Source organism: Saimiri boliviensis, chromosome 15 (assembly GCF_048565385.1).
Source record: "Saimiri boliviensis isolate mSaiBol1 chromosome 15, mSaiBol1.pri, whole genome shotgun sequence".
In the NCBI taxonomy this organism is placed as follows: Eukaryota; Metazoa; Chordata; class Mammalia; order Primates; family Cebidae; genus Saimiri; species Saimiri boliviensis.
Genome location: NC_133463.1, coordinates 25845604 through 25866329, shown reverse-complemented (window position 1 = coordinate 25866329; position 20726 = coordinate 25845604). Strand labels below are relative to the sequence as shown.

The 20726-nt window shown below is 44.1% G+C and overlaps 1 long non-coding RNA gene and 1 pseudogene across 1 annotated transcript; one reads left to right on the top strand and one right to left on the bottom strand.

The window, feature by feature from the left end:
- Nucleotides 1–915: 915 nt before the first annotated feature.
- Nucleotides 916–19411, top strand: LOC104650019 (uncharacterized). Its single transcript, XR_743758.3, has 5 exons — nt 916–981; nt 5969–6113; nt 7570–7697; nt 16602–16734; nt 17147–19411. It is a non-coding gene; the product is annotated as an uncharacterized LOC104650019 (long non-coding RNA).
- A 338-nt stretch (nt 19412–19749) lies between these two features.
- LOC101039140 (leydig cell tumor 10 kDa protein homolog pseudogene) lies at nt 19750–20051 on the bottom strand (annotated as a pseudogene).
- Between the last annotated feature and the right edge of the window lie 675 nt (nt 20052–20726).

Below are 20726 nucleotides of genomic sequence, written 5' to 3'. Positions count from 1 at the left end.
AAAGGCATCCTCCTAGCCTTCTCCCTTTCTGTATGATCCAGAGTGGAGCAGAAGACAGGGAGTGTCCTTTCAATGTCTCCCCTTGCTGGCTTCTGGATCCTCTCTTCCCATATCTGGATACCTTTTCTTTATCTTGCCCAATTGCCCTGGCCAGGACTTCCAATACTATGTTAAAAAGAAGGAATGTTTTTATATATTTGCAAATGTTGAGATAAATGTCAAAATACTTCAGCCTTGTACTACATCTATACAGTTTTTTAATGTGTTTATTTTGTTCATTAAAAGCCTGTGGCTTTTTTAAATATGTGGTTTGGAGGACTTAACTCTTATTTTTAGATTGTATGTTTTTTCAAATTTTTGCCAGAAGTTCTGCTGTTAATGTTTAAGCAGATTATTTGGGACATGGAAATTTTATAAATTAAGAGAAAAATATACAGAGTAAGGTCATACAAAATACTCTTATTTTTTGAGACAATCTTGTACTGTCACCCAGGCTGGAGTGCAGTGGTGCATTCTCAGCTCACTGCAATCTCTGCCTCCTGCCTTCAAGAGATTCTTCTGCCTCAGCCTCCAAGGAGGTTGGAATTGAAGGCATGCACTGCCACACGTGGTAATTGTAAGGCTGGTTGCCTTGCTGGGAGTTCGGATGAGCCCATCTCCCTCCCGGCTTGAAAATTAGAATATGTCAATCATCTAGCCCCACCTTGGAAATCCCCTCTGCACTAGGATGCCAATCATCTAGCTCCACCTTGGAAATCCCCTTTGCACTCAGCACCTAACCCCACCCTTGGAAATCCCCTCTGCACTCAGCACTTAGCCGGCTCACAGGAAGTCCCACCTCCCTACCAATAGCAGCTCCTGCTGTCCACATCCTGTCTCTCCAGATCCAATCAAACGCCTTCACTCCCTATAAAACCCCACTCCTGAGAGGAAGCAGCGATGTTCCTGGCCCTTCTACCCTGGACGGTAGGATCTTACCGGGTAGGTAAATAAGTTGGAATTGGCATCTAATTTTCTTGTGCTGGCCTCAGTTTCCTCATTTTTAACTCGGTGGTTATCTTCAGAGAACAAACTTTACAGTAATAAGACCATGCCCAACCTAAAAATCTTCTTAAAATTGTACAATGGAGATGCTTGAAATGTTAGGGTAACAAATCTGATTTTCCATCTGCCAATGACTTAAAAGTTTAGTGCCAATACTGAATGTTTAAGAACATTTATTGTATTGAATGAAAACATATCTCATTTTAATTGGCTGTTTGCCCACTTTAATTTTTCCTTTTAGGACTCAGCTTACTCACCTGTAAATTGAAAGTCTTATATAAGATTTCTAAGTCCAAGAGGAAAGAAGGGTGTGTTTTGAAAAATTATTTAAAGTTTGAGAAAACCCACGTTCTCAGTCAATCGTGTAACCGCTTTATCTTTACTAGCTATAGGCCAGGTCACTGGTTCTTAAAGTTGGCTGAATACTGAAATCACTGGGGAGTCTTAAGCCAGAATCCAGGAGACCTGGACATTAAGGTGTTTTAACTGGCCTTGAGTGTGGCCCGTGGATTGGGAGTTTTTTGGTTTTGTTTTTTTTTTTTTTTGAGACGGAGTTTCGCTCTTGTTACCCAGGCTGCAGTGCAATGGCGAGATCTGGGCTCACCGCAACCTTGGCCTCCTGGGTTCAGGCAATTCTCCTGCCTCAGCCTCCTGAGTAGCTGGGACTACAGGCATGCGCCACCATGCCCCGCTAATTTTTTTGTATTTTTAGTAGAGACGGGGTTTCACCGTGTTGACCAGGATGGTCTCGATCGGATTGGGAGTTTAAGGAGATCCCCAGGTGATTTGAATACGTACCGAAATTTGAGAACCACAAGTCTAGGTTATGTATTAGAATCATCTAGGTTGCTTCTTAAGGGTACAACTGCTTTCTCTCAGAACCTTCCTGCCACCGCGTTTGCACGTCGCTGCTCCAGCCTCTGGGGTGCATTCCAGCCTGCAACCAGCAGAGAAAAAAGTTACGTATTTTCTTGCGCTGTACATAGATTGAGGCGAGCAAAAAAACTGAATTTTAACCATGAGGGAAATCGTGCACATCGAGGCCGGTCACTGTGGCAACCAGATCAGTGCCAAGTTGTGGGAATAATTAGTGATGAATGTGGCATCAAACCCACTGGCACCTACCATGGGTACAGTGGAACCACATTTTCCAAATTCTATCCTCATGATGTGTGGAGGGAGGCAGAGAGCTGTTACTGCCTGCAGGCTTCCAGCTGACCCACTCCTTGGGCGGTGGGGCGAGGCTCTGGAGTACTCTCCTGGGTAACATGAAAGCAGAGTACCTTGATTGCATCACGAACACCTTCAGTGTGGTGCCTTCACCCAACGTGTCTGACACCATGGTTGAGCACTGCAATGCCACCCTCTCCATCCTTCAGTTGGTAGAGAACACTGATGAGACCTTTTGTTTCGACTATAAGGCTCCCTGCGACATCTGCTTCCACACTCGGTAGTGGATCACATTTCCAGGTATTACAAAGAACCGCATGTGGCAAATATGTTCCTCGTGCCATCCTGGTGATCCAGAACCTGGGACCATGGACTGTGTGTGCTCAGGTCCTTTTTGCCACATCTTTAATAGAGCAGGCAACTTTGTTTTTGGTCATTGTGGAGCAGGCAACAGCTGGCCAAATGGCAGTACCCAGAAAGGGCTGAGGTGGTTGAGGCTGTCCTCATGTGGTATGGAAGGAGCAGAGTTGTGACTGCCTGCAGGCTTCCAGCTGACCCACTCACTGGGTGGGGGCGCAGGCTCTGGAACGAGTACTTTTTTCCTCAGTAAGAGTAAAGAGTACCCTGATCACGTCACCAAAACCTTCAGTGCGATGCCTTCACCCAAAGTGTCTGACACGATGGTTGAGCCCTGTGATGCCACCCTCTCCATCCTTCAGTTGGTAGAGAACACTGATGAGACCTTTTGCGTCAACAATGAGGCCCTCTACATCTGCTTCCACACTCTGAAGCTGACGACACCAACCTATGGGCATCTGTACCTCCTGGTCTCAGCCACCATGGCGGTAAACATGGTCCCCTTCCCACATCTCCATTTCTTTATGCCTGGGTTTGCTCCTCTCACCAGCAGCAGAAGCCAGCAGTATCGAGCTCTCATAGTGCCACAGCTCACCCAGCATATCGTCCATGTAAAAAACAGGATGATCGATTGCGACTCCCACCATGGCCAATATCTCACTGTCGGATGTCCATAGAGGTCAATGAACAAATGGTTAGCTATGCATAACAGTAACAGCAGCTACTTTGTGGAATGGATTCCACACAACATAAATACAGCAATTTGTAACATCCTACCTTGTAGCCTTAAGATGGCTGTCACCTTCATCGGCAACAGAGTGGCCATCCGGGAGCTCTTCAAAGGCATCTTGGAGCAGCTCACTGCCATGTTGCAGATAGAAGACATGTCTGCACTGCTATGTAAGTGAGAGCATGGATGAGACGGAGATGGAGGCTGAGAGCAACATGAACGACCTCGTCTCTAAGTATCAGCAGTAGTAGGATGCACCACGGAAGAGGGAGCCTAAGGCACAGCCCCCGTCACCTCAGGATTCTCAGTTCCCTTGGCCGTCTTGCTCAACTGCCCCTTTCCTGGCCCTCAAAATTTTGTGTTTGCTGCCTATATCTTGTTTGTTTTCTTCTTCTGGGGGCTAGAACAGTGCCTGGCACATAGTAGGCACTCGATAAATGCTTGTTTGTTGAATGTCTCTTCTCTTTCTGGTCTGGGACGCCTAGGTTTCTGCCTTCTGGTGCCCATTCTTTCCAGTTAGTATTTCCCTCTTAAAAATCTCCAAAAGGCTGGGTCTCATCCAGATGCCACTTAGAACCAACCAGGTGCTGAAAACCCATGTAGAAGATGGCCACCATCCTAAGCCCAAAGTAGAAAAGGGTATAAGGTAGTGGGTAAAAGCCACTATAAGGAAGGCGATAGGATTTCGCATTCTAGAAGTTTTAGAGGGAAATCTGCCCCACTCTGTCAGGTGGAATTTTTCCCTTTCCAGCTCTACCTCCCTCACTCATTGAACTCCTTTCCTCGGATCTGAGAAAGGTATCAACGGGGGGAAGAGTAGCTCTTCCCCAAGCCTCCAGAAATATCCTAATCCCCACCTTTTCTTAGCCTGAAAAGGAATTAACATACCTGATTATGTAGAATGGTGTATACTGCCACATCAGCATTTGAGTCAATCTCCAGAGAACGGAACCCTCCTCCATTGTCATTGCAAAGTCTTATATCTTGCTTTTGCTGTTGGTTTCCCCCCACTACACTTGGTTGTTCTATTCTACATTTGGGGTTGCTCTTTTTTTTTTTTTTTTTGAGACAGAGTTTCACTCTTGTTACCCAGGCTGGAGTGCAATGGCACGATCTCAGCTCACTGCAACCTCCGCCTCCTGGGTTCAAGCAATTCTCCTGCCTCAGACTCCCAAGTAGCTGGGATTACAGGCACGCACCACCATGCCCAGCTAATTTTTGTATTTTTAGTAGAGACAGGGTTTCACCATGTTGACTAGGATGGTCTCGATCTCTTGACCTCGTGATCCACCTGCCTTGGCCTCCCAAAGTGCTGGGATTATAGGCATGAGCCACCGCGCCCAGCCTAAACTTGCTTTTTTTTATATTGAAAAGATGACATTGTCCCAAGAGACAAAAATAAATGGGAATTGAGAAAAAAAGGCACAGCTATCATTCTCTGAGATTCAGATTCAATGGGTATGGAATGGAGTCCCCAGATCTACCTTTTAAACAAGTTCCTCCAACTCGCGGGGCAGAGAATCTCAGAACTACACTTTGAGAAACATTGTTTGAATGCCTATCTCTGGGCATTCATTTAAGGCTGGTTTCACTTACTTGCACCATAAGGAACAGCTTATCTAGATTGGAGTCCAGCATTGGGAAATTGGGAGAGGGTGAAGTGCATAAGGAGCTAAGAGGCCCTTCCTTGCCAATATTATGGATTGAGGTTTGCTTGAGAAATCAGGACACTACTATTAAGCCAACAGGCTTAGAAAGAGAGAATCCTTCCAAACACATAAAATCCCCTGTAAGAGACCCTCGGGTCTGAACTGTTTAGACATGACCACAGGAAACCAGGCTTAGACCAAATTGTCTAGGGCCCTAGTTTTTTGTTTCTTCATAATCCTAGGTTCTTACATTTGAACATAAGTATGGTGCTCTGCTCTCGCTACTTCGTGGGTGCTATACTGTCCCTTCACGGTTGCCTTGATTTGCCTACACTTCTGTAAGCAGCTCTTCCTTAAACTTTCTCTGATCGAACCCCATGAGTGTGCTGTTTCCTGTGGGAACTCTCATCCACCCTGTAAGTCATCTCCCTGCACACAGCAGCCCAGAGACACTTTTCTGAAACGCAAATCTGACATCACACCTCTGATTAATACACACCAGTCTGATTTTCTGGCCTCAGGCTAAAATCCAACTCCTGCAAGGTGCTTCGTGATCTGTTTATTCTTCACGTTTTCTCTTGTCATTCTCCCCTTTGTTTTCTGTACAGCCAGACTAAACTTTAGAGTTGACCAAAACCACCTTCACGTGAGTTTTTATGCATACTGCTTTCAGCCTGAGATACTCCTCTTTTTATTTTATCTTCCATAATTCCCATGATACCAACCCTTTTACCTGGATAGATCTTATTTGTACCTTAAGCATCAGTTGTGGCGATAGTGGCAGTGGGGTCATCTCTCCTTTCATTAGCAGTCTGGATTAGGGACCTTCCTTTACTTTCCATAACATACATTTCATTTACCTGCACGTCCCAACAAACAGATTTCCCTGCCTTCAGAGCTCTCATGTACCATCCTATCCCCAGTCTTTGGAGCAATGCCTGGCAGAGTAATAGGAACAAACAAGAATGGTCAACAGGTAATTGCTGCGTCATTCATTTTTTTTGTTTGTTTCATGCAGAAACTACCTCCTGCTCAGCCTTTAAGCATTTATATAGCTAAGAACCTTATAGAAGAAATATATGAATGTTCAGCCTGGCTGATTTGGATCCTACCAAAAAGATACTTTTGGTCACAGGTCATCCTACTCTCAGAACTTAATGCTGGTAGGTGCACATTTGTATTTAACTGAACCCTGGGTGACTGAGAACCCAACCACATATATGCTCCTCTTTCTGCAAAGATAGAAACAATAGGACCATTTCTTTATGTGTAACAATCTCAGGTACATAGATTTAGATTATGAATTAGCTATGATTCTAGTTCCTGAAGTGTTTAATCATAAATAAACTGCCATTTAGCTATTCTTTTTTTTTTTTTTTTTTTTTTTTTTTTTGAGATGGAGTTTTGCTCTTGTTACCCAGGCTGGAGTGCAATGGCGCGATCTCGGCTCACCGCAACCTCCGCCTCCTGGGTTCAGGCAATTTTCCTGTCTCAGCCTCCTGAGTAGCTAGGATTACAGGCACGCGCCACCATGCCCAGCTAATTTTTTGTATTTTTAGTACAGACGGGGTTTGACCAAGTTGACCAGGATGGTCTCGATCTCTTGACCTCGTGATCCACCCACCTCAGCCTCCCAAAGTGCTGGGATTACAGGCTTGAGCCACCGCGCCCAGCCATTTAGCTATTCTTAATAATATTAAACTTATAATGTACTTATTCCCCTGCTACTCCTCAGAAATCAAGATCTTGGTAATAGCCTACATATAACAATGCAGGCCGGGCGCGGTGGTTCAAGTCTGTAATCCCAGCACTTTGGGAGGCCAAGGCGGGTGGATCACGAGGTCAAGAGATCGAGACCATCCTGGTCAACATGGTGAAACCCCGTCTCTACTAAAAAAAAAAAAACACAAAAAATTAGCTGGGCATGGTGGTGTGTGCTTGTAATCTCAGCTACTCAGGAGGCTGAGGCAGGAGAATTGCCTGAACCCAGGAGGTGGAGGTTGCGGTGAGCCGAGATCGCACCATTGCACTCCAGCCTGGGTAACAAGAGCAAAACTCCGTCTCAGAACAAAAACAAACAAACAAAAAAAAAACAATGCCGTTTTCATCCTACTCCATGGCTCTTCCTACTTCAGGTAACTACTTCTGAATCCTGTGGTTGTCACTTTTCTGCTTTTTTCTATGTTTTTATGATGTCTAGGTGTATTCTTAGCAAGTATTTGATTTTTAGTTTTCTAAAAGGGCATCTTGTTACATATATGAAAATATGTGTTATATTTATAAATTATCCTTTGGATTTACTGTCACTTTATTTACATTGCTAAAGCTCGTATGTATTGTTACAAGTCACTAGTTATTTTTCTTTCACTGCTGAATAATCTACTGAGTAAATACACCACAGTTTGGTCATCCTCCTTCAGGGTACAGGTATTTGGGTTGTTTCCAAAGCCACTGTGAACACTGGTACTATGAAACAGCCTTGTCAGTGTCTCCTGCTGTGTATGTATCAGTCAGAATAGGTTATGGTATTCTGCTGTGAAATCCAACCCTCAAAATCTCAGCAGCTTAAATCTACAATGACATTTCTCACATATGCTGTATGTCCTTTGCATTCAACAGGAAAGAGCATGTATTATACTCAATCAAGGACCTAAGGCTGACAGAACAGTCACTACCTCAAAGGTTGACAGTAGCTGCCAGAGGGAAAAAAGCTCTGAAGAATCCAGAATCAACATTTCCGTTCCCTGGTATGGAAGAGACATGTCACTTCCACTCCCAACTTATTGGCCAAAGTTAGACCTATGGCTCCAACTAAGCAAAAGGGGCTAGGATGTACATTTGGCCAGGAGAGAGGAGATCATCAGATATATCTGGAAAAGAATTTGGTGGCAAATTCCACCAAATGACCATTCACTGGTCATTCAGAAGTGTATTTAATTTCTATGTATTTGTATACTTTCTCAAATTTCTTTATTAATTTCTACTTTTATTCCATTGTGGTTAGAGAAAATACTTCATTTTTCTAAAAAAATGTTTTAAGACTTTTGTGGCTTAATGTATGGTCTATCCTGAGAAGGATCCATCGGCTGTCAAGAATGTATTCTGTAGCCATTAGATAAAATGTTCTGCAAATATCTACTAGGTCCATTTGGTCCATAGTGAGGATGAAGTCTGATGGTTGTTGGTTTTTTGTCTGGATTATCTGCTCATTACTGTAAGTGGGGTGAAGTCTCCTGCTATTATGGTATTGCAGTCTCTCTCTTCAGGTCTAGTAACATTTACCCTGTATCTAGGTGCTCCAGTGGTGGGTGCATATACCTTTACAGTTTTTATGTCCTCTGACTGAATTGACCCCTTTATTATATAATGACCATCATCTCTTTCGTTCTTGTCTTGAAATCTATTTTGTCTAATCCAAGTGTAGCTACTCCTGCTATTTTGGTTTCCATTTACATGGAATATCATTTTCTATCCCTTCACTTTCAGTCTATGTATGTCTTTATAGGTGAAGAGTGTTTCTTGTTGACAATGGATCATTGAGTCGTGTGTAGGTGTGTTTTGAGACAGGCTCACTCTGTCACCCAGGCTGGAGTGCAATGGCGAGATACTGGGCTATTGCAACCTATACCTCATGGGTTCAAGTGATTCTCCTGCCTCAGCCTCCCCAGTAGCTAGGATTACAGGCATCTGCCACCATGCCCAGCTAATTTTTCTATTTTTAGTAGAGACAGAGTTTCACCATGTTGGCCAGGCTGGTCTCGAACTCGTGACCTCAAGTGATCCACCCGCCTTGGCCTTCAAAAGTGCTGGAATTACAGGTGTGAGCCACTGTGCCCAGCCGGGTCTTGGGTTTGTAATTACCTCATTTTGTCCTTTGATTGGAGAGTTTAGTCTATTTACATTCGATGTTATTGATAAGGACTTACTCCCACCAGTTTTGCTTCATTTTGGAGTCTTCCTTCTTGTTTTCCACCTGATTTTCTTTGGTGGTGTGTTTTAATTTTTTCTTCTGCTTTTTATGTACCCATTTTCGGATTTGAGACTAACACTGTGAGGCTTGCAAATATAACCCATTAAACTGATGACAACACCGACTGCATAAAACAACAAAAACTACTAAAACCTTTGTCTCCTTGCTTTTTTGTTTCTATTTTTTATTGTACTATCTGTCTTGAAAAGTTGCAGTGATTTGATCTGCTCATCTTTTCATCTTTCTACTTAAAGCATTAGTTTGCACACCACAATTAGTGTTGCAATGTTGTGTTTCTGTGTACTTATTACCACTGAGTTTTGTACCTTCAGATGATTTCTTGCTGCTCATCGTTCTTTTTATTTCAGATTGAAGAACTCCCTTTAGCATTTCTTATAGAAAAAGTCCTCTGTTAATAAATTCCCTGAGCTTTTGTCTGCAAAAGTGTTTCTCCTTCATGTTTAAAGGATATTGTCAACCAGATATAATACTCAAGGATAAGATTTTTTTCTTCAGCACTTTATGTCATGGTATTCTTTCCTGGCATGTAATGTTTCCATGCAAAGTCTGCTGCCAGATATATTGGATGGTGCTCCATTGTATGTTTCTTTTATTCTTGCTGCTCTTAAGATTCTTATTCTTTCCATGACCTTTAAGAGCAGGCATCCCCAAACTATAGACCACGGTACATGCGGCCCCCTGAGGCCATTTATCCGGCACCCTGCCGCACTTCAGGAAGGGGCACCTCTTTCATTGGTGGTCAGTGAGAGGAGCACAGTATGTGGCGGCCCTCCAACGGTCTGAGGGACAATGAACTAGCCCCCTGTGTAAAAAGTTTGGGGACGCCTGTTTAAGCGTATGATTGTTAAATGCCTTGAGGTAATATTGTTTGGGTTAAATCTGCTTGGTGTTCTACAACATTCTTGTACCTGAATACTGCATCTTTCTCTAGGTTTCTCTTATTCCTTTGAATAAACTTTCTACCCCTATCTCTTTCTCTACCTCCTCTTTAAAGCCAGTATCTCTTAGATTTGCCCTTGAGTCTATGTTCTATACCCTATACGTATACTTCATTCTTTCTTTTTATTTCCTCTGATTGTATTTTAAAATAGCCCATCTTCAAGGTCACTAATCCCTTCTTCTGTTTGATCCTTTCTGCTATTAAGAAACCCACACATTTTTCAGTATGTCAATTCCATTTTTCAACTCTAGAATATCTGATTCATTATGTCTACTTGTTTATTAAATTTATCTGCTAGGATGCTGAATTCCTTATATCTTGTATTTCTTTGGGTTTTCTCAAAATAGCTATTTTGAATTCTGTCTGAAGTTTCTCTAGGATTGCTACCTAGTACATTAGTTTGTTTAGTGAGTCATGTTTTCTTGGATGGTTTTAATGTTTGGGGATATTCATTGGTATCTGGGCATTGAAGAGTTAGGTATTTATTGTAGTCTTTGTAGTCTGGTCTTGTATATACCCATCCTTCTTGGGAAGGCATTCCAGGTATTTAAAGGTACATGGGTATAGTGATCTACTTTTTTGGTTACTGCAGCCATATCTGAATTAGGGTGCACCCTAAGCCCAATAATGCTGTGGTTCTTGCATGTGCAAGTTTTTGTATTATGACTTTTCCTCTGGGAAGATACCTAGTAGTGGGATTTCTGGATCAAACGATAGATCTTTTAGTTTAAGGAATTTCCACACTGTTTTCCACAGTGGGTGTATTAGTTTCCATTCCTACCAGCATTGTAGAAGTGTTCCCTTTTCATGACATCCAGGCCAATTTTTGTTTTTAATTTTTTGAGACAGTCTCAGCCTGTCACCCATGCTGGAGTGCAGTGGTGTGATTTTGGCTCACTGCAACCTCTGCCTCCTGGATTCAAGCGATTCTCCTGCCTCAGCCTCCCGAATCACTGAGACTACAGGCAACTGCCATCCCACCCAACTAATTTTTATATTTTTGATAGAAATGGGATTTCACTATGTTGACCAGCCTGGTCGCAAACTCCTGGTATCAGGTGGTCCATTCACCTCAGCCTCCTAAAGAGTTGGGATTACAGGTGTGAAACACTGCACCCTGCCTTTTTAATGGCTATTCATGCAGGAGTAAAGGTGGTATCACATTGTAGTTTTGATTTGCATTTCCCTTTTAATTAGTGATGTTGAGCATTTTTCTTGTTTTTGTTGGCCATTTGTATATCATCTTTTGATAATTGCCTATTCATGTCCTTTGCCCACTTTTTGATGGGATTCTTTTTTCTTACTGGTTTGCCTTTCTTGTAGATTCTGGGTATTAGTCCTTTGCAAGATATATAGATTGCTAAGATTTTCTCCCACTCTCTGGGTAGTCTTATTTACTCTGCTGATTATTTCTTTAGCTGTGCAGAAGCTTTTCAGTTTAAGTCCCACCTGTTTATTTTTGTTGCATTTGCTTTTCTGTTCTTGGTCATGAACTCTTTGCCCAAACCAATGTCTGGAGGGTTTTTTTTCTGATGTTTTCTAGAATTCTTGTGGTTTTAGGTCTTAGATTTAAGTACTTGATCTTGAGTTGATTTTTGTATAAGGTGAGAGATGAGGAGCCAGCTTAATTCTTCTACATGGGGCTTGCTTATTTTCCCAGCACCATTTGTGAATAGGGTATCCTTTCCCCACTTTGTTTTGTCTATGATCAGTTGGCTGTAAATATTGGGGTTTATGGGTTCTCTATTCTGTTCTATTGTTCTGTGTGACTTTATACCAATACCACTCTGTTTTGGTGACTATAGCCTTATAGTCTACTTTAAAAATCGATTAATGTGATGTCTCCAGATTTGTTCATTTTGCTTATTCTTGCTTTGGCTATGCAAGCTTTTTTAGTTTCTTTAATTCTAGGATTGTTTTTTCTAGTTCTGTGAAGAATGATGGTATTTTGATAGGAATTGCAATCAATTTGTAGGTTGCTTTTGCAATATAGTCATTTTCACAATATTGACTCTACCCATCTGAGCACGGGATGTGTTTCTATTTTTGTTATCTATGATTTCCTTAAGCAGTGCTTTGTAGAGGTCTTTCACACCTTTTTAGATAAATTCCTAAGTTTTTTATTTTAGCAGCTATTAAGGGATTGACATCTTGATTTCTCAGCTTGGTTGTTGGTGTATAGCAGTACTACTGATTTATGTATGCTAGTTTTGTATCCTCAAACTTCAGTTAATTCATTAGTTTCAGGAGCTTTTTGGATACATGTTTAGTTTTCTAGGTATACGATTATGGAGCTTACTGCTATTGCTGCTGCTGTGGAAGATTGGGGGAGTGGGGTGGTTCTACGATCAAAGAAGTTATGTTCCTAGGGGAATTATGGCTGTCTCTGCAGGTTGCCAGGGAAGTAGGGGAAAGCCAGCAGTGACAGGCTTACCCAGCTCCCACACAGCCAGAAATACCAGCCTCACTCCCACCATGCCCACTGACAACAGCACTGAGTTTATTTCCAGGCAGCCATGAGCAGGGCTGAAAACTCGCCCCAGGCTAGGAGTTTCCAAGCTGAAAAAGCAAGGAGGGCTTTCAATGTTTCATGCCTCCCTGCCTGCCACAGCTTCTGTTCTTGCATCCATATTCCCTGCTCACTCGCCTCCCCCGAATTCTGTCGAGGAGATTTTACCTTCAGTCGAAATTGTTACAAAGTTCAGCTGGCAGTTCTTCCTCTGTGGTTCTTCCCCAATTCCACTGGCAGCCCTCCTCCCAAGGAACCCTGCGAGACAAGACCCCTGCGAGACAAAGTCCAATGACTTCCCTGGGGATAGAGTGCACCCACAGACCTCTTCCTGCCACTTCCTCTAACCTTGTGTTTTGTTCAGGTCTCTGTATTCATCTCAGCTCCCTGTAAGGTTAAATTCTCCTCCCATGATCTAGACCTTCAGGTTCCTCAGTGAGGATGTGTGCTCAGGTGTGGACGTTCCCCTGCTCACTTTTCTCCCAGTTTTTTGGCTGTCTCAGAGCCTGCAGTGGCAAACCACTTCTTTCAGACTTGTCTGGTATGTTCAGCTTATCTGGTATACTTCCCGCAATAGTTCTTGGTGCATAAGTTCACATGCAAGTCCACATGCTGCTGTCTGTTCGAGTGGGAGCTGCACGTTAATCCTGCTGCCTAGCCACCGTTTTCCTGCTTTCCCATGTTGTTTATCTCCTAAGTTAAGGTTCACGTTCTTGATTAGATTCAACATCTAAATTTTGGCAAGTACAGTTAATAGATTTCAGGCCAGGTATCCTAGAATATAGATCCTGAGGCAAAAATATGTTTGCTGACATTTGAGGATAGTGACGAATCCAAAGAAAAACAAGAGGCAGCAGTTGAGGAATAGTCAATAAGAGAAAGTGTCCTGTGTGAGCCATTACTTCCCAGCAAGCTGATTGCTCAGTCTGCTCCTAAGTCTTTATGGAGGCCAAGTCTTCTCCAATAATCCTCCTCAATGAGTCAAGTAAGTTCATCCACTAGCTCCTCTCCCCCATTGGAAAGTCTTCCCTGGAGAAGATAAACTCCCCTGCACATTTGGCATGCATTTAGAGGGTCTCCAAAGGCCACACATCCACAGGGTGGAGTGTCACTGGGAGATGCTGTAAGCAAACTGGAGACTCCCCATGCAAGCCCTGCAGATCCTTTGTTCTGTGGTACTGAGGTAGCAGCTTTTCTCCTAAGACCGCAGGAAAGGTCCAAAATAGTATTAGAACCGCCAGAGCCACCACTCAAGGCAGGTGAGTCTAGACTATATCTGAATCCAGAACTGCTATGCTGTGAACTTTAGACATATAGCACCAGAATGTCTCTGAGGTCAGAAGACTGATGATCGTTCTCTAGAACCATCACTGATTTGTGGCACAGGAAGATTCCAGTGAGTCTGTTGTAAGGTTTTTGTACAGGATTCACTATGCTTATAGTTCTTTCAGTACTTAGCCTTCCCAGGCCTCAGGGGCGCCTGGGTTGATTTTTACCCCTCAACTCTGAGTATTCTTGGCAGAAGCATGTAGCCTAGAATCCCAACTTATGCAAACTACCCAAGCCACCTACCAGCCTTTCCCACCCTCACAGATTAGGAAGATCCAATGCTGATGGGCCCAGGAATTCTAACTCTGGGCAAACGATGTGAACAGATGTGGTAGCAAGAATAGGACCACCGCTAACAGGTGAGAAGACAGCAATAGGAAATGTCAGGCCATACGAATGGAATGGGATCAACTAAAGAATGGGCAAAAATACCGACTTCAAAGGAGAGGCAGTAGGTGACCTCAAATCATTAAAAAAAGCTCAGCAACAACCTGGCAATCCTGTTGTCCCAGGGGAGAGGTCACATGAGCCAACAGCAAATCAGGCAAGTAAGTGTAAGGACATGGCCAAGGCCACTACTGGGATCCTTCTTAGGCTTTCCAGGTACCTTTAGCTTCTGCAACCCTGCTTCATACACCCATTCTGGCAACCTGACCTGGCTCACATAGCTATTTCCACCTGTCACCTAGCCTGGAATGTACAAGGTCACCAGCTCTGTTAGAATATCCTTGTTCTAGGTGATGTTCCTGAGGCTGCCCGTATTTTGTGACTGAGTGAAGGGGAAAAACAAGCCTGGGTCCTTTCAGCCCAGCATGGGACACTGATTAACATTCATACTATGGCTTCCCCATTTCAGGTTGGTTGAGGCTCTCTGGCTTAGCTCCAGTGTTTGACTTTGCCCATCTATCCAATCTCAGGATTGTATACATGTCTTATACCCCAAACTAGATAGGTACCTGCTTTCAGAGGCCCAAAACCTGCAACAAGTCAGTGCCGTTATTACGTTCTTTATCTACCACCTTTATCAGAAGTCATTCACCCTAAACCCTTGTTTGTGTGGTCTAGGGTACTTGCAAAGAGGGGTCATTGATGCATTCATCTTTTAAGGGTCTGAGTCCCTGGTTACAAAGTGGTTATCAGGCCATGGTTACTGACATTCCTGGTTGTTTCTAGTCACGGGATCAACAAGGGATGTCCAGTGAATCCCACGAAAGTCATTCCTGGCTGCATTTGGAGCAGCTGCCCTTGCCCTCATGATCTATCTTTTTACCTGTTGGTCCAAAATGACCTTGCAGCACACATAGCTGAGTTTGGTGTAGAGCTTGTCTCCCATGGTAGGAAAGTTTGTCTCTCTCCAGTAACACTGTCTAGTCTAGAGCATAAAGCTGTAGCAAGGTGAAGCGCATGTTTCAGAGTAGCCCCTCCTGTTTATAGCACCTTAACCATAGAACACCCTTTTATTGTACCTATTTTTCACAGCAATTAATGCATATTGGTTCAAGTTATATATGCTTTTTTCAAGACAGCTGTTATCAAAGGCACTAGAGCTAATGCATCAACTTTGGACAAGAGGTTGTCATGCCAGCTGCCTCTGAGCTCTCCAGTATACCATAGTAATCTAATCATTTATTGTTCATTGTTCTATTCCATCTTCTGCAACGAGCCCATCTTATTTTTGCAGGAGCTGTATAGGTAAACTGAACAGGGATATGATTGATTGGGACCACTATTTCTGCATCCTTTGAGACTATTAAGGAACATTAATCTCTATCATTCAACCCAGTTGTGATATTACTTCTGATTTACTAACCTTGACCCTAGAGCAGTTTTATTGTCTTTGCCACCATTATAACCCTTAGTCTTCTGAACAGGAAGCAAAAGGGCTTTGCTAAGTAGGTCCATCCATTTCAGGCATTCAGAGACCAGTGCACTGTTCAGAGTAGATGCAGAGGCTCACTGGACTAAGACTAGCTTGGGTGAAGACTTTAATTGAGCCATATACCCTTACTCTATGAGGAAGGTCTTAATCCTTTCATGTCAGTAAGTCCAACCATGCATCCACCAACTCCTGAAAGAGCTTATTGTTCTCCTTTCCTCATGGTCTGCTTCCTCATAAGTGACCATAGATACCTTCAGGGAAGTGTATACATGGGTACTACATGTGCTTGTTGTGGTATTGTAGTGTCTTTTAAGAATTAGCCAGTATTGAAGTGAATATTGAGCAAGGGATGGTGACATTCCTTTGGAGCAGTTGGTGTCAGTCTTCTACTAACCGACTCTGCACCTCTGGTTATGTAAGTCAAGCAAATACCTTCATCAGTCACCCATCTCTTTCCACTAGATACACTGTGGTGATCCACAGCCCTGTGAATCAGGGCTTCTGCTGTTCTTGGTTTTGCAACTCATGGTAATGAAGTCCATGTTCTCTGATGGTTGAGTGCTGTTGCCTGACCTTTGCTATTTCTGCATTCTCTCATTCCCATGGATACCAGAGAGCCCAGTTCTGTAACAACCTCCCTTATCTATCCTGGCATATGGAGACACATATCAGCTTCAGTGAGGATGGTGCCGCCTCTTTCCCTGTGCTTTTTGTTTTGGAGGAAGGAGCAACCAGAGGGTCATCCAGGAAAACAAAGTTATTCGCTCCTTAGTTCATCTAGTCAAGCCATCCAGGTCACGTCCCAGTCTTTCCATCCCCTTTGATCAGGATTGCTTCATATAATCATGCCCAAGGATTCTGATAATACAGGACCATGGGGTGAATCCATGCTTAGGTAGGAATGGGACCATCACTACCAGATGATGAGACAGCGATAGGAGACCATCGTTTTTCTAAGAGTGGGATAACCTGGAGAAAGAACCAAGCATTGTTTCTCCTTCAGGTCTGGGTAACTGAACTCACCCTCAACAGGGAACAATCCCTGACGAGATCTGCTTGGAGACATCAAAACTAAGTAGAAGAATGGATAGCAAGAGCTGGATCCTCTTGGTGGCCATGGGACAGCAAGCTGGAAGGTGAGCCATGGGCAAGTATAACAATGTCACCAAGGCTGCTGCCCCTGGTCTATGTGCCCTCACACTTCCTGTAGCTTTAGCTCCCCTCTGCTCAGCCATGTCACACCCAGAACCAAAGTCAATGCTTCTGCTTGCCAGCCAGTCTGGGATTGAAATCTACAAGGTCACCATCTCCTTCAGGGTCTGCATTTCTTAGAGTCTCCTTGTTCTAGATGTTCTTCCTGAGGCAACCTACATCCTGTAACCCAGTGAGGGGGAGAAATGTGGGCCTGGTCCTTCTGGCCAAGTATGAGGACCCTGATGGACAACACTCACACTACCCATCCCCTTATTGTGTTGGTTCAGGCTTTGGCCTGCTCCAGTGTTCACTTCTTCATCTGCCTAATCTGCTTTCTCCTTGTTCCTTTCACAGGTATGGATCCTTCAACCTCATATGCCAAACTACACTGGCACTTTTAGGAGAACCCAATGTACAACAGATCACCAATACTGTGTCCCCACCTCCCGCACCATGCATTCCACATTTGTCACCTCAGCCCTCATTCACATGGTCTAGCTTGGTTTGCCTGGAGGGGAAACCCAGACATTACTTCAAGAAGTCTGAGACCCCAGTTAAAAGCACCAGACTGGCTACAGCTTTTTTTGGGAGGCCAAATGTGAGAATACCAGGACACACCTAGTGAATCCCAGACAAGCCACTGCCTAGACACATTCCGTAGCAAAACCTTTACCTCAGTCATTTATAGTTATTTTCTTTGTTTATCCAAAATGACCTGCCAGTATTAAGTGGGACCTGAGACCCTTGGGAGGAACCTCTCTGCCAGGAACCTGAACTGACTGAAGAAAAGCACAAATTCCTCGAGTGGGTCTCTTAAATAGATGCCAAGGAAAGCCACTCCCATCTTGTACCCTTGGCGAGAACAATACTTGTATTCTATGTACTGGTTACAGCAAATGATGGCTATTCAAAATACACAGCAATTTCAAGGCGGCCATTTATCCAAGGCAAAGTTGATGCATCAGCTGTGGACAGGAGGCCATCTTCAGGTCTATCAGACTGGCAGCCTCTGACCTACACAGTGACAAGGCAGTTTCTGTGATCCTTTTTTGCCTATTATTGTCCTTCATCATTCACCACCATGAGTCCGTCTGATTTTTGCAGGTACCATACAGGTACACTGAAAGGGATATTACTAAAGGGGATATAACTAACAGGGAGCTTCTGCATCCTTTATGACTTTGAAAACTATCTCTACCATTCTACCCAGATATAGCAGCTGCCTTGGTTTCCTGTCTTCAGCAAGATAATTTCATGGGTTTCTCCTTGGTATTTCTTGCCTTAGGAATCCTTATTCTACTCTTAGCAAAGATCTCATTTACTCCTGACCTAATGTCCAAGTGAGCCCAGCCCATCCAGGCATTCAGCCAATGGAATGACCATGAAGTAGATGTAGAGACTCAGGATGGATTCCAAGACCTGCTTGGGAGAGAACTCTGACCCCACACACTCTAGAAGGAACATCATGAGAGGGTCTGGGCCCTTCTTATCAGTAACATATCCAACCCTGCATCTAGCAACTTCTGAAAGACCTGAGTATTTACCTTTCCCTAGGGGCATAGTTCCTCAAATGACCATAAATTCCTTTGAAGAACATGGAGAAATCACTGTGATATTACGTGATATGGTATTGTGGGTCCTTTCTCAAGTAGACTTAGCCAGTTACTGGCTCAGGTTTGACCATTGGTCAAGAAATAGTGGCTTTCCATCTGGTCAGTTGACAAGTCTTCACTAGTCTCTTCTGGTTAGGTAACTCATGCAACACGTTTTGGGCTAACCACTATCCCCAATTTTTTTTTAACACTATTTTCAGTGGCCCAGTAGCCCCGTGAATTAGGACTTCTAATGGTCATTCTGGCCTTGTGGATTTATATAGAAACCTTCCTTACCAACCTGGGCCTACAGAAAAAAGCCACCACTAGCTTCAATGAGGCTGGTGACGTCACTAGTACTCTTATGGAATAAAGTGAACCCTTGGGCCTCCCTGAGATTATCTAGGCTTTTCTGGAACTTTATTTCTTTTACCAGGTTTACATTTGAGCCCCTTTCTCTCTCCCTACCCTTATCAACTATGGCCTACAGACCAATTTTTTGAACATATAACAAGGTAGAGCCGGCATCTCTTCCTCATTTGTTACCAGTGGTTGTCTAACATGGCTGTACACTAGAATCACCTGGGGAATTCTAAAATGGATGCTTGTACCCTACCTCCAGAGACTGGTTTCTTGAAGGAGAGGTTGTATGAAGCTTTGGGATGAGGTTTTTGAATCTTCCAGAATTTGATTATGTAAATAGTTCTTCAAAACTGCTACTATAGGCCATTATTTTCCTCAAAACCCCAAGATTTCCCATACTGGCAACATTTTAGGACTGGTTCCACGTATCCTCTCTAGACCATTCGTTAGTCCCATGAGAGTCCCTATGGAAAAATATTCTGTTGTCTAAGCCTTATATTCTGACTTCCCTGCTCCAGCATCCTCAAGACTCACTCCTAGGTCTCTCTTCCTACTCAGAATAGCCAGATCCCATAGATCTGTTTGTGAGTTAATCCCTTCCCCTCCTATAGCAGGAAGATTGCCCCAGTTGGGTCACATTGTGACTTGCCACAACTGTCCTAGAAGCCAGAAAGACATAGCTCAAGAGGTTAATGCATGTATCTCAGCTGAGGCCTCTGTATTTTTTTTTTTTTGACAAAAAAAGTTTATTAATAAACCCAAAGTTTCTTACTCTGGGTTAAACCTGTGGAGGCAGGATCTGGGAAGGGGCATGGGGACACTTCTCAGTACGCTAAGATCTGCTGATCACCTGCCCATGGGCCAGGCCCCCACTGAAGTTCTAGGCGAGGCCCAGAGCTGGGGGACAGGGTCCTCTTCCTGAGACTGCAGCTTGTGGGATCACTGCAATGTCCCGTCACGGAGGTGGGGGGTGGGGTGTTGGCCTGAGCTGGGCCCGAGTCCTCAGGAAGGCGCCTGGTTGGAGGAGGTGGCAGCAGCTGCCCTGTTCTTCTTGGCTGGGGCCTTCAGCACTGCCAGCTTCTTGGGCAGGCTGCTGCTGGCTTTCATCATCATATCATGTTCTATCTTCTTCGGGATCCGGACTTCTAGGTTCTTCTTGAGCTTCTGCTGCTGCAGGACGCGCGCCTTCTTGGGAGTGATAACACAGCCGCCTTTCCTCGGCCCGATTCTTTTCAGAGGCTGCGGCTGCAGTCTTGCTCTTTGCTGGGTTGTGTGGCCGGGAACTTGCGCTGTCCCTGCGCCATGTTCTGCATGTAGCGGAGGAGGCGGGGCTGCGAGCCGAGGCCTCAGTATTTTTAAGGGGTGATGAACGGTGAAGTCTGGGGGACTCAAGGATCTAGCAGGCGTTCCCAGACATTTTACACAGGGGGCCAGTTCACTGTCCCTCAGACCGTTGGAGGGCCGCCACATACTGTGCTCCTCTCACTGACCACCAATGAAAGAGGTGCCCCTTCCAGAAGTGCAGCGTGGGGCCGGATAAATGGCCTCAGGGGGCCGCATGCGGCCTGCGGGCCGTAGTTTGGGGACGCCTGAGAGTCTATCTACCCAGATGTATCGTTCTACTCCTTTCTCATCAGATCCTGACATGAGGAGACTTGCCAGGTACGAGAACTTGGTATTCCTTGTGCCTCTATTTTTCTAGTCATACGGTAGGCTCGACTTTCAGCACCAACTGCACTTTGGCTGCAGGAGATGAGAATTCCTTTAAATGGTATCATAGCTTTTAAGTAGCTAGTCTGGGCTTCCATGTTCTCTTTAGCGCTAGTCTGGCAGTCAACCAACTTCTCAGTTCTGATTCTACTGCTTCTCTCCCAAATGCTAGAGAAATTATACATCCTCTTGCATTTGTCATCCTCATTCTCCACAGGGGAGAAATCTCTATCACGATGCTTTAATACAGAACTTCTCAAACTTCGAGC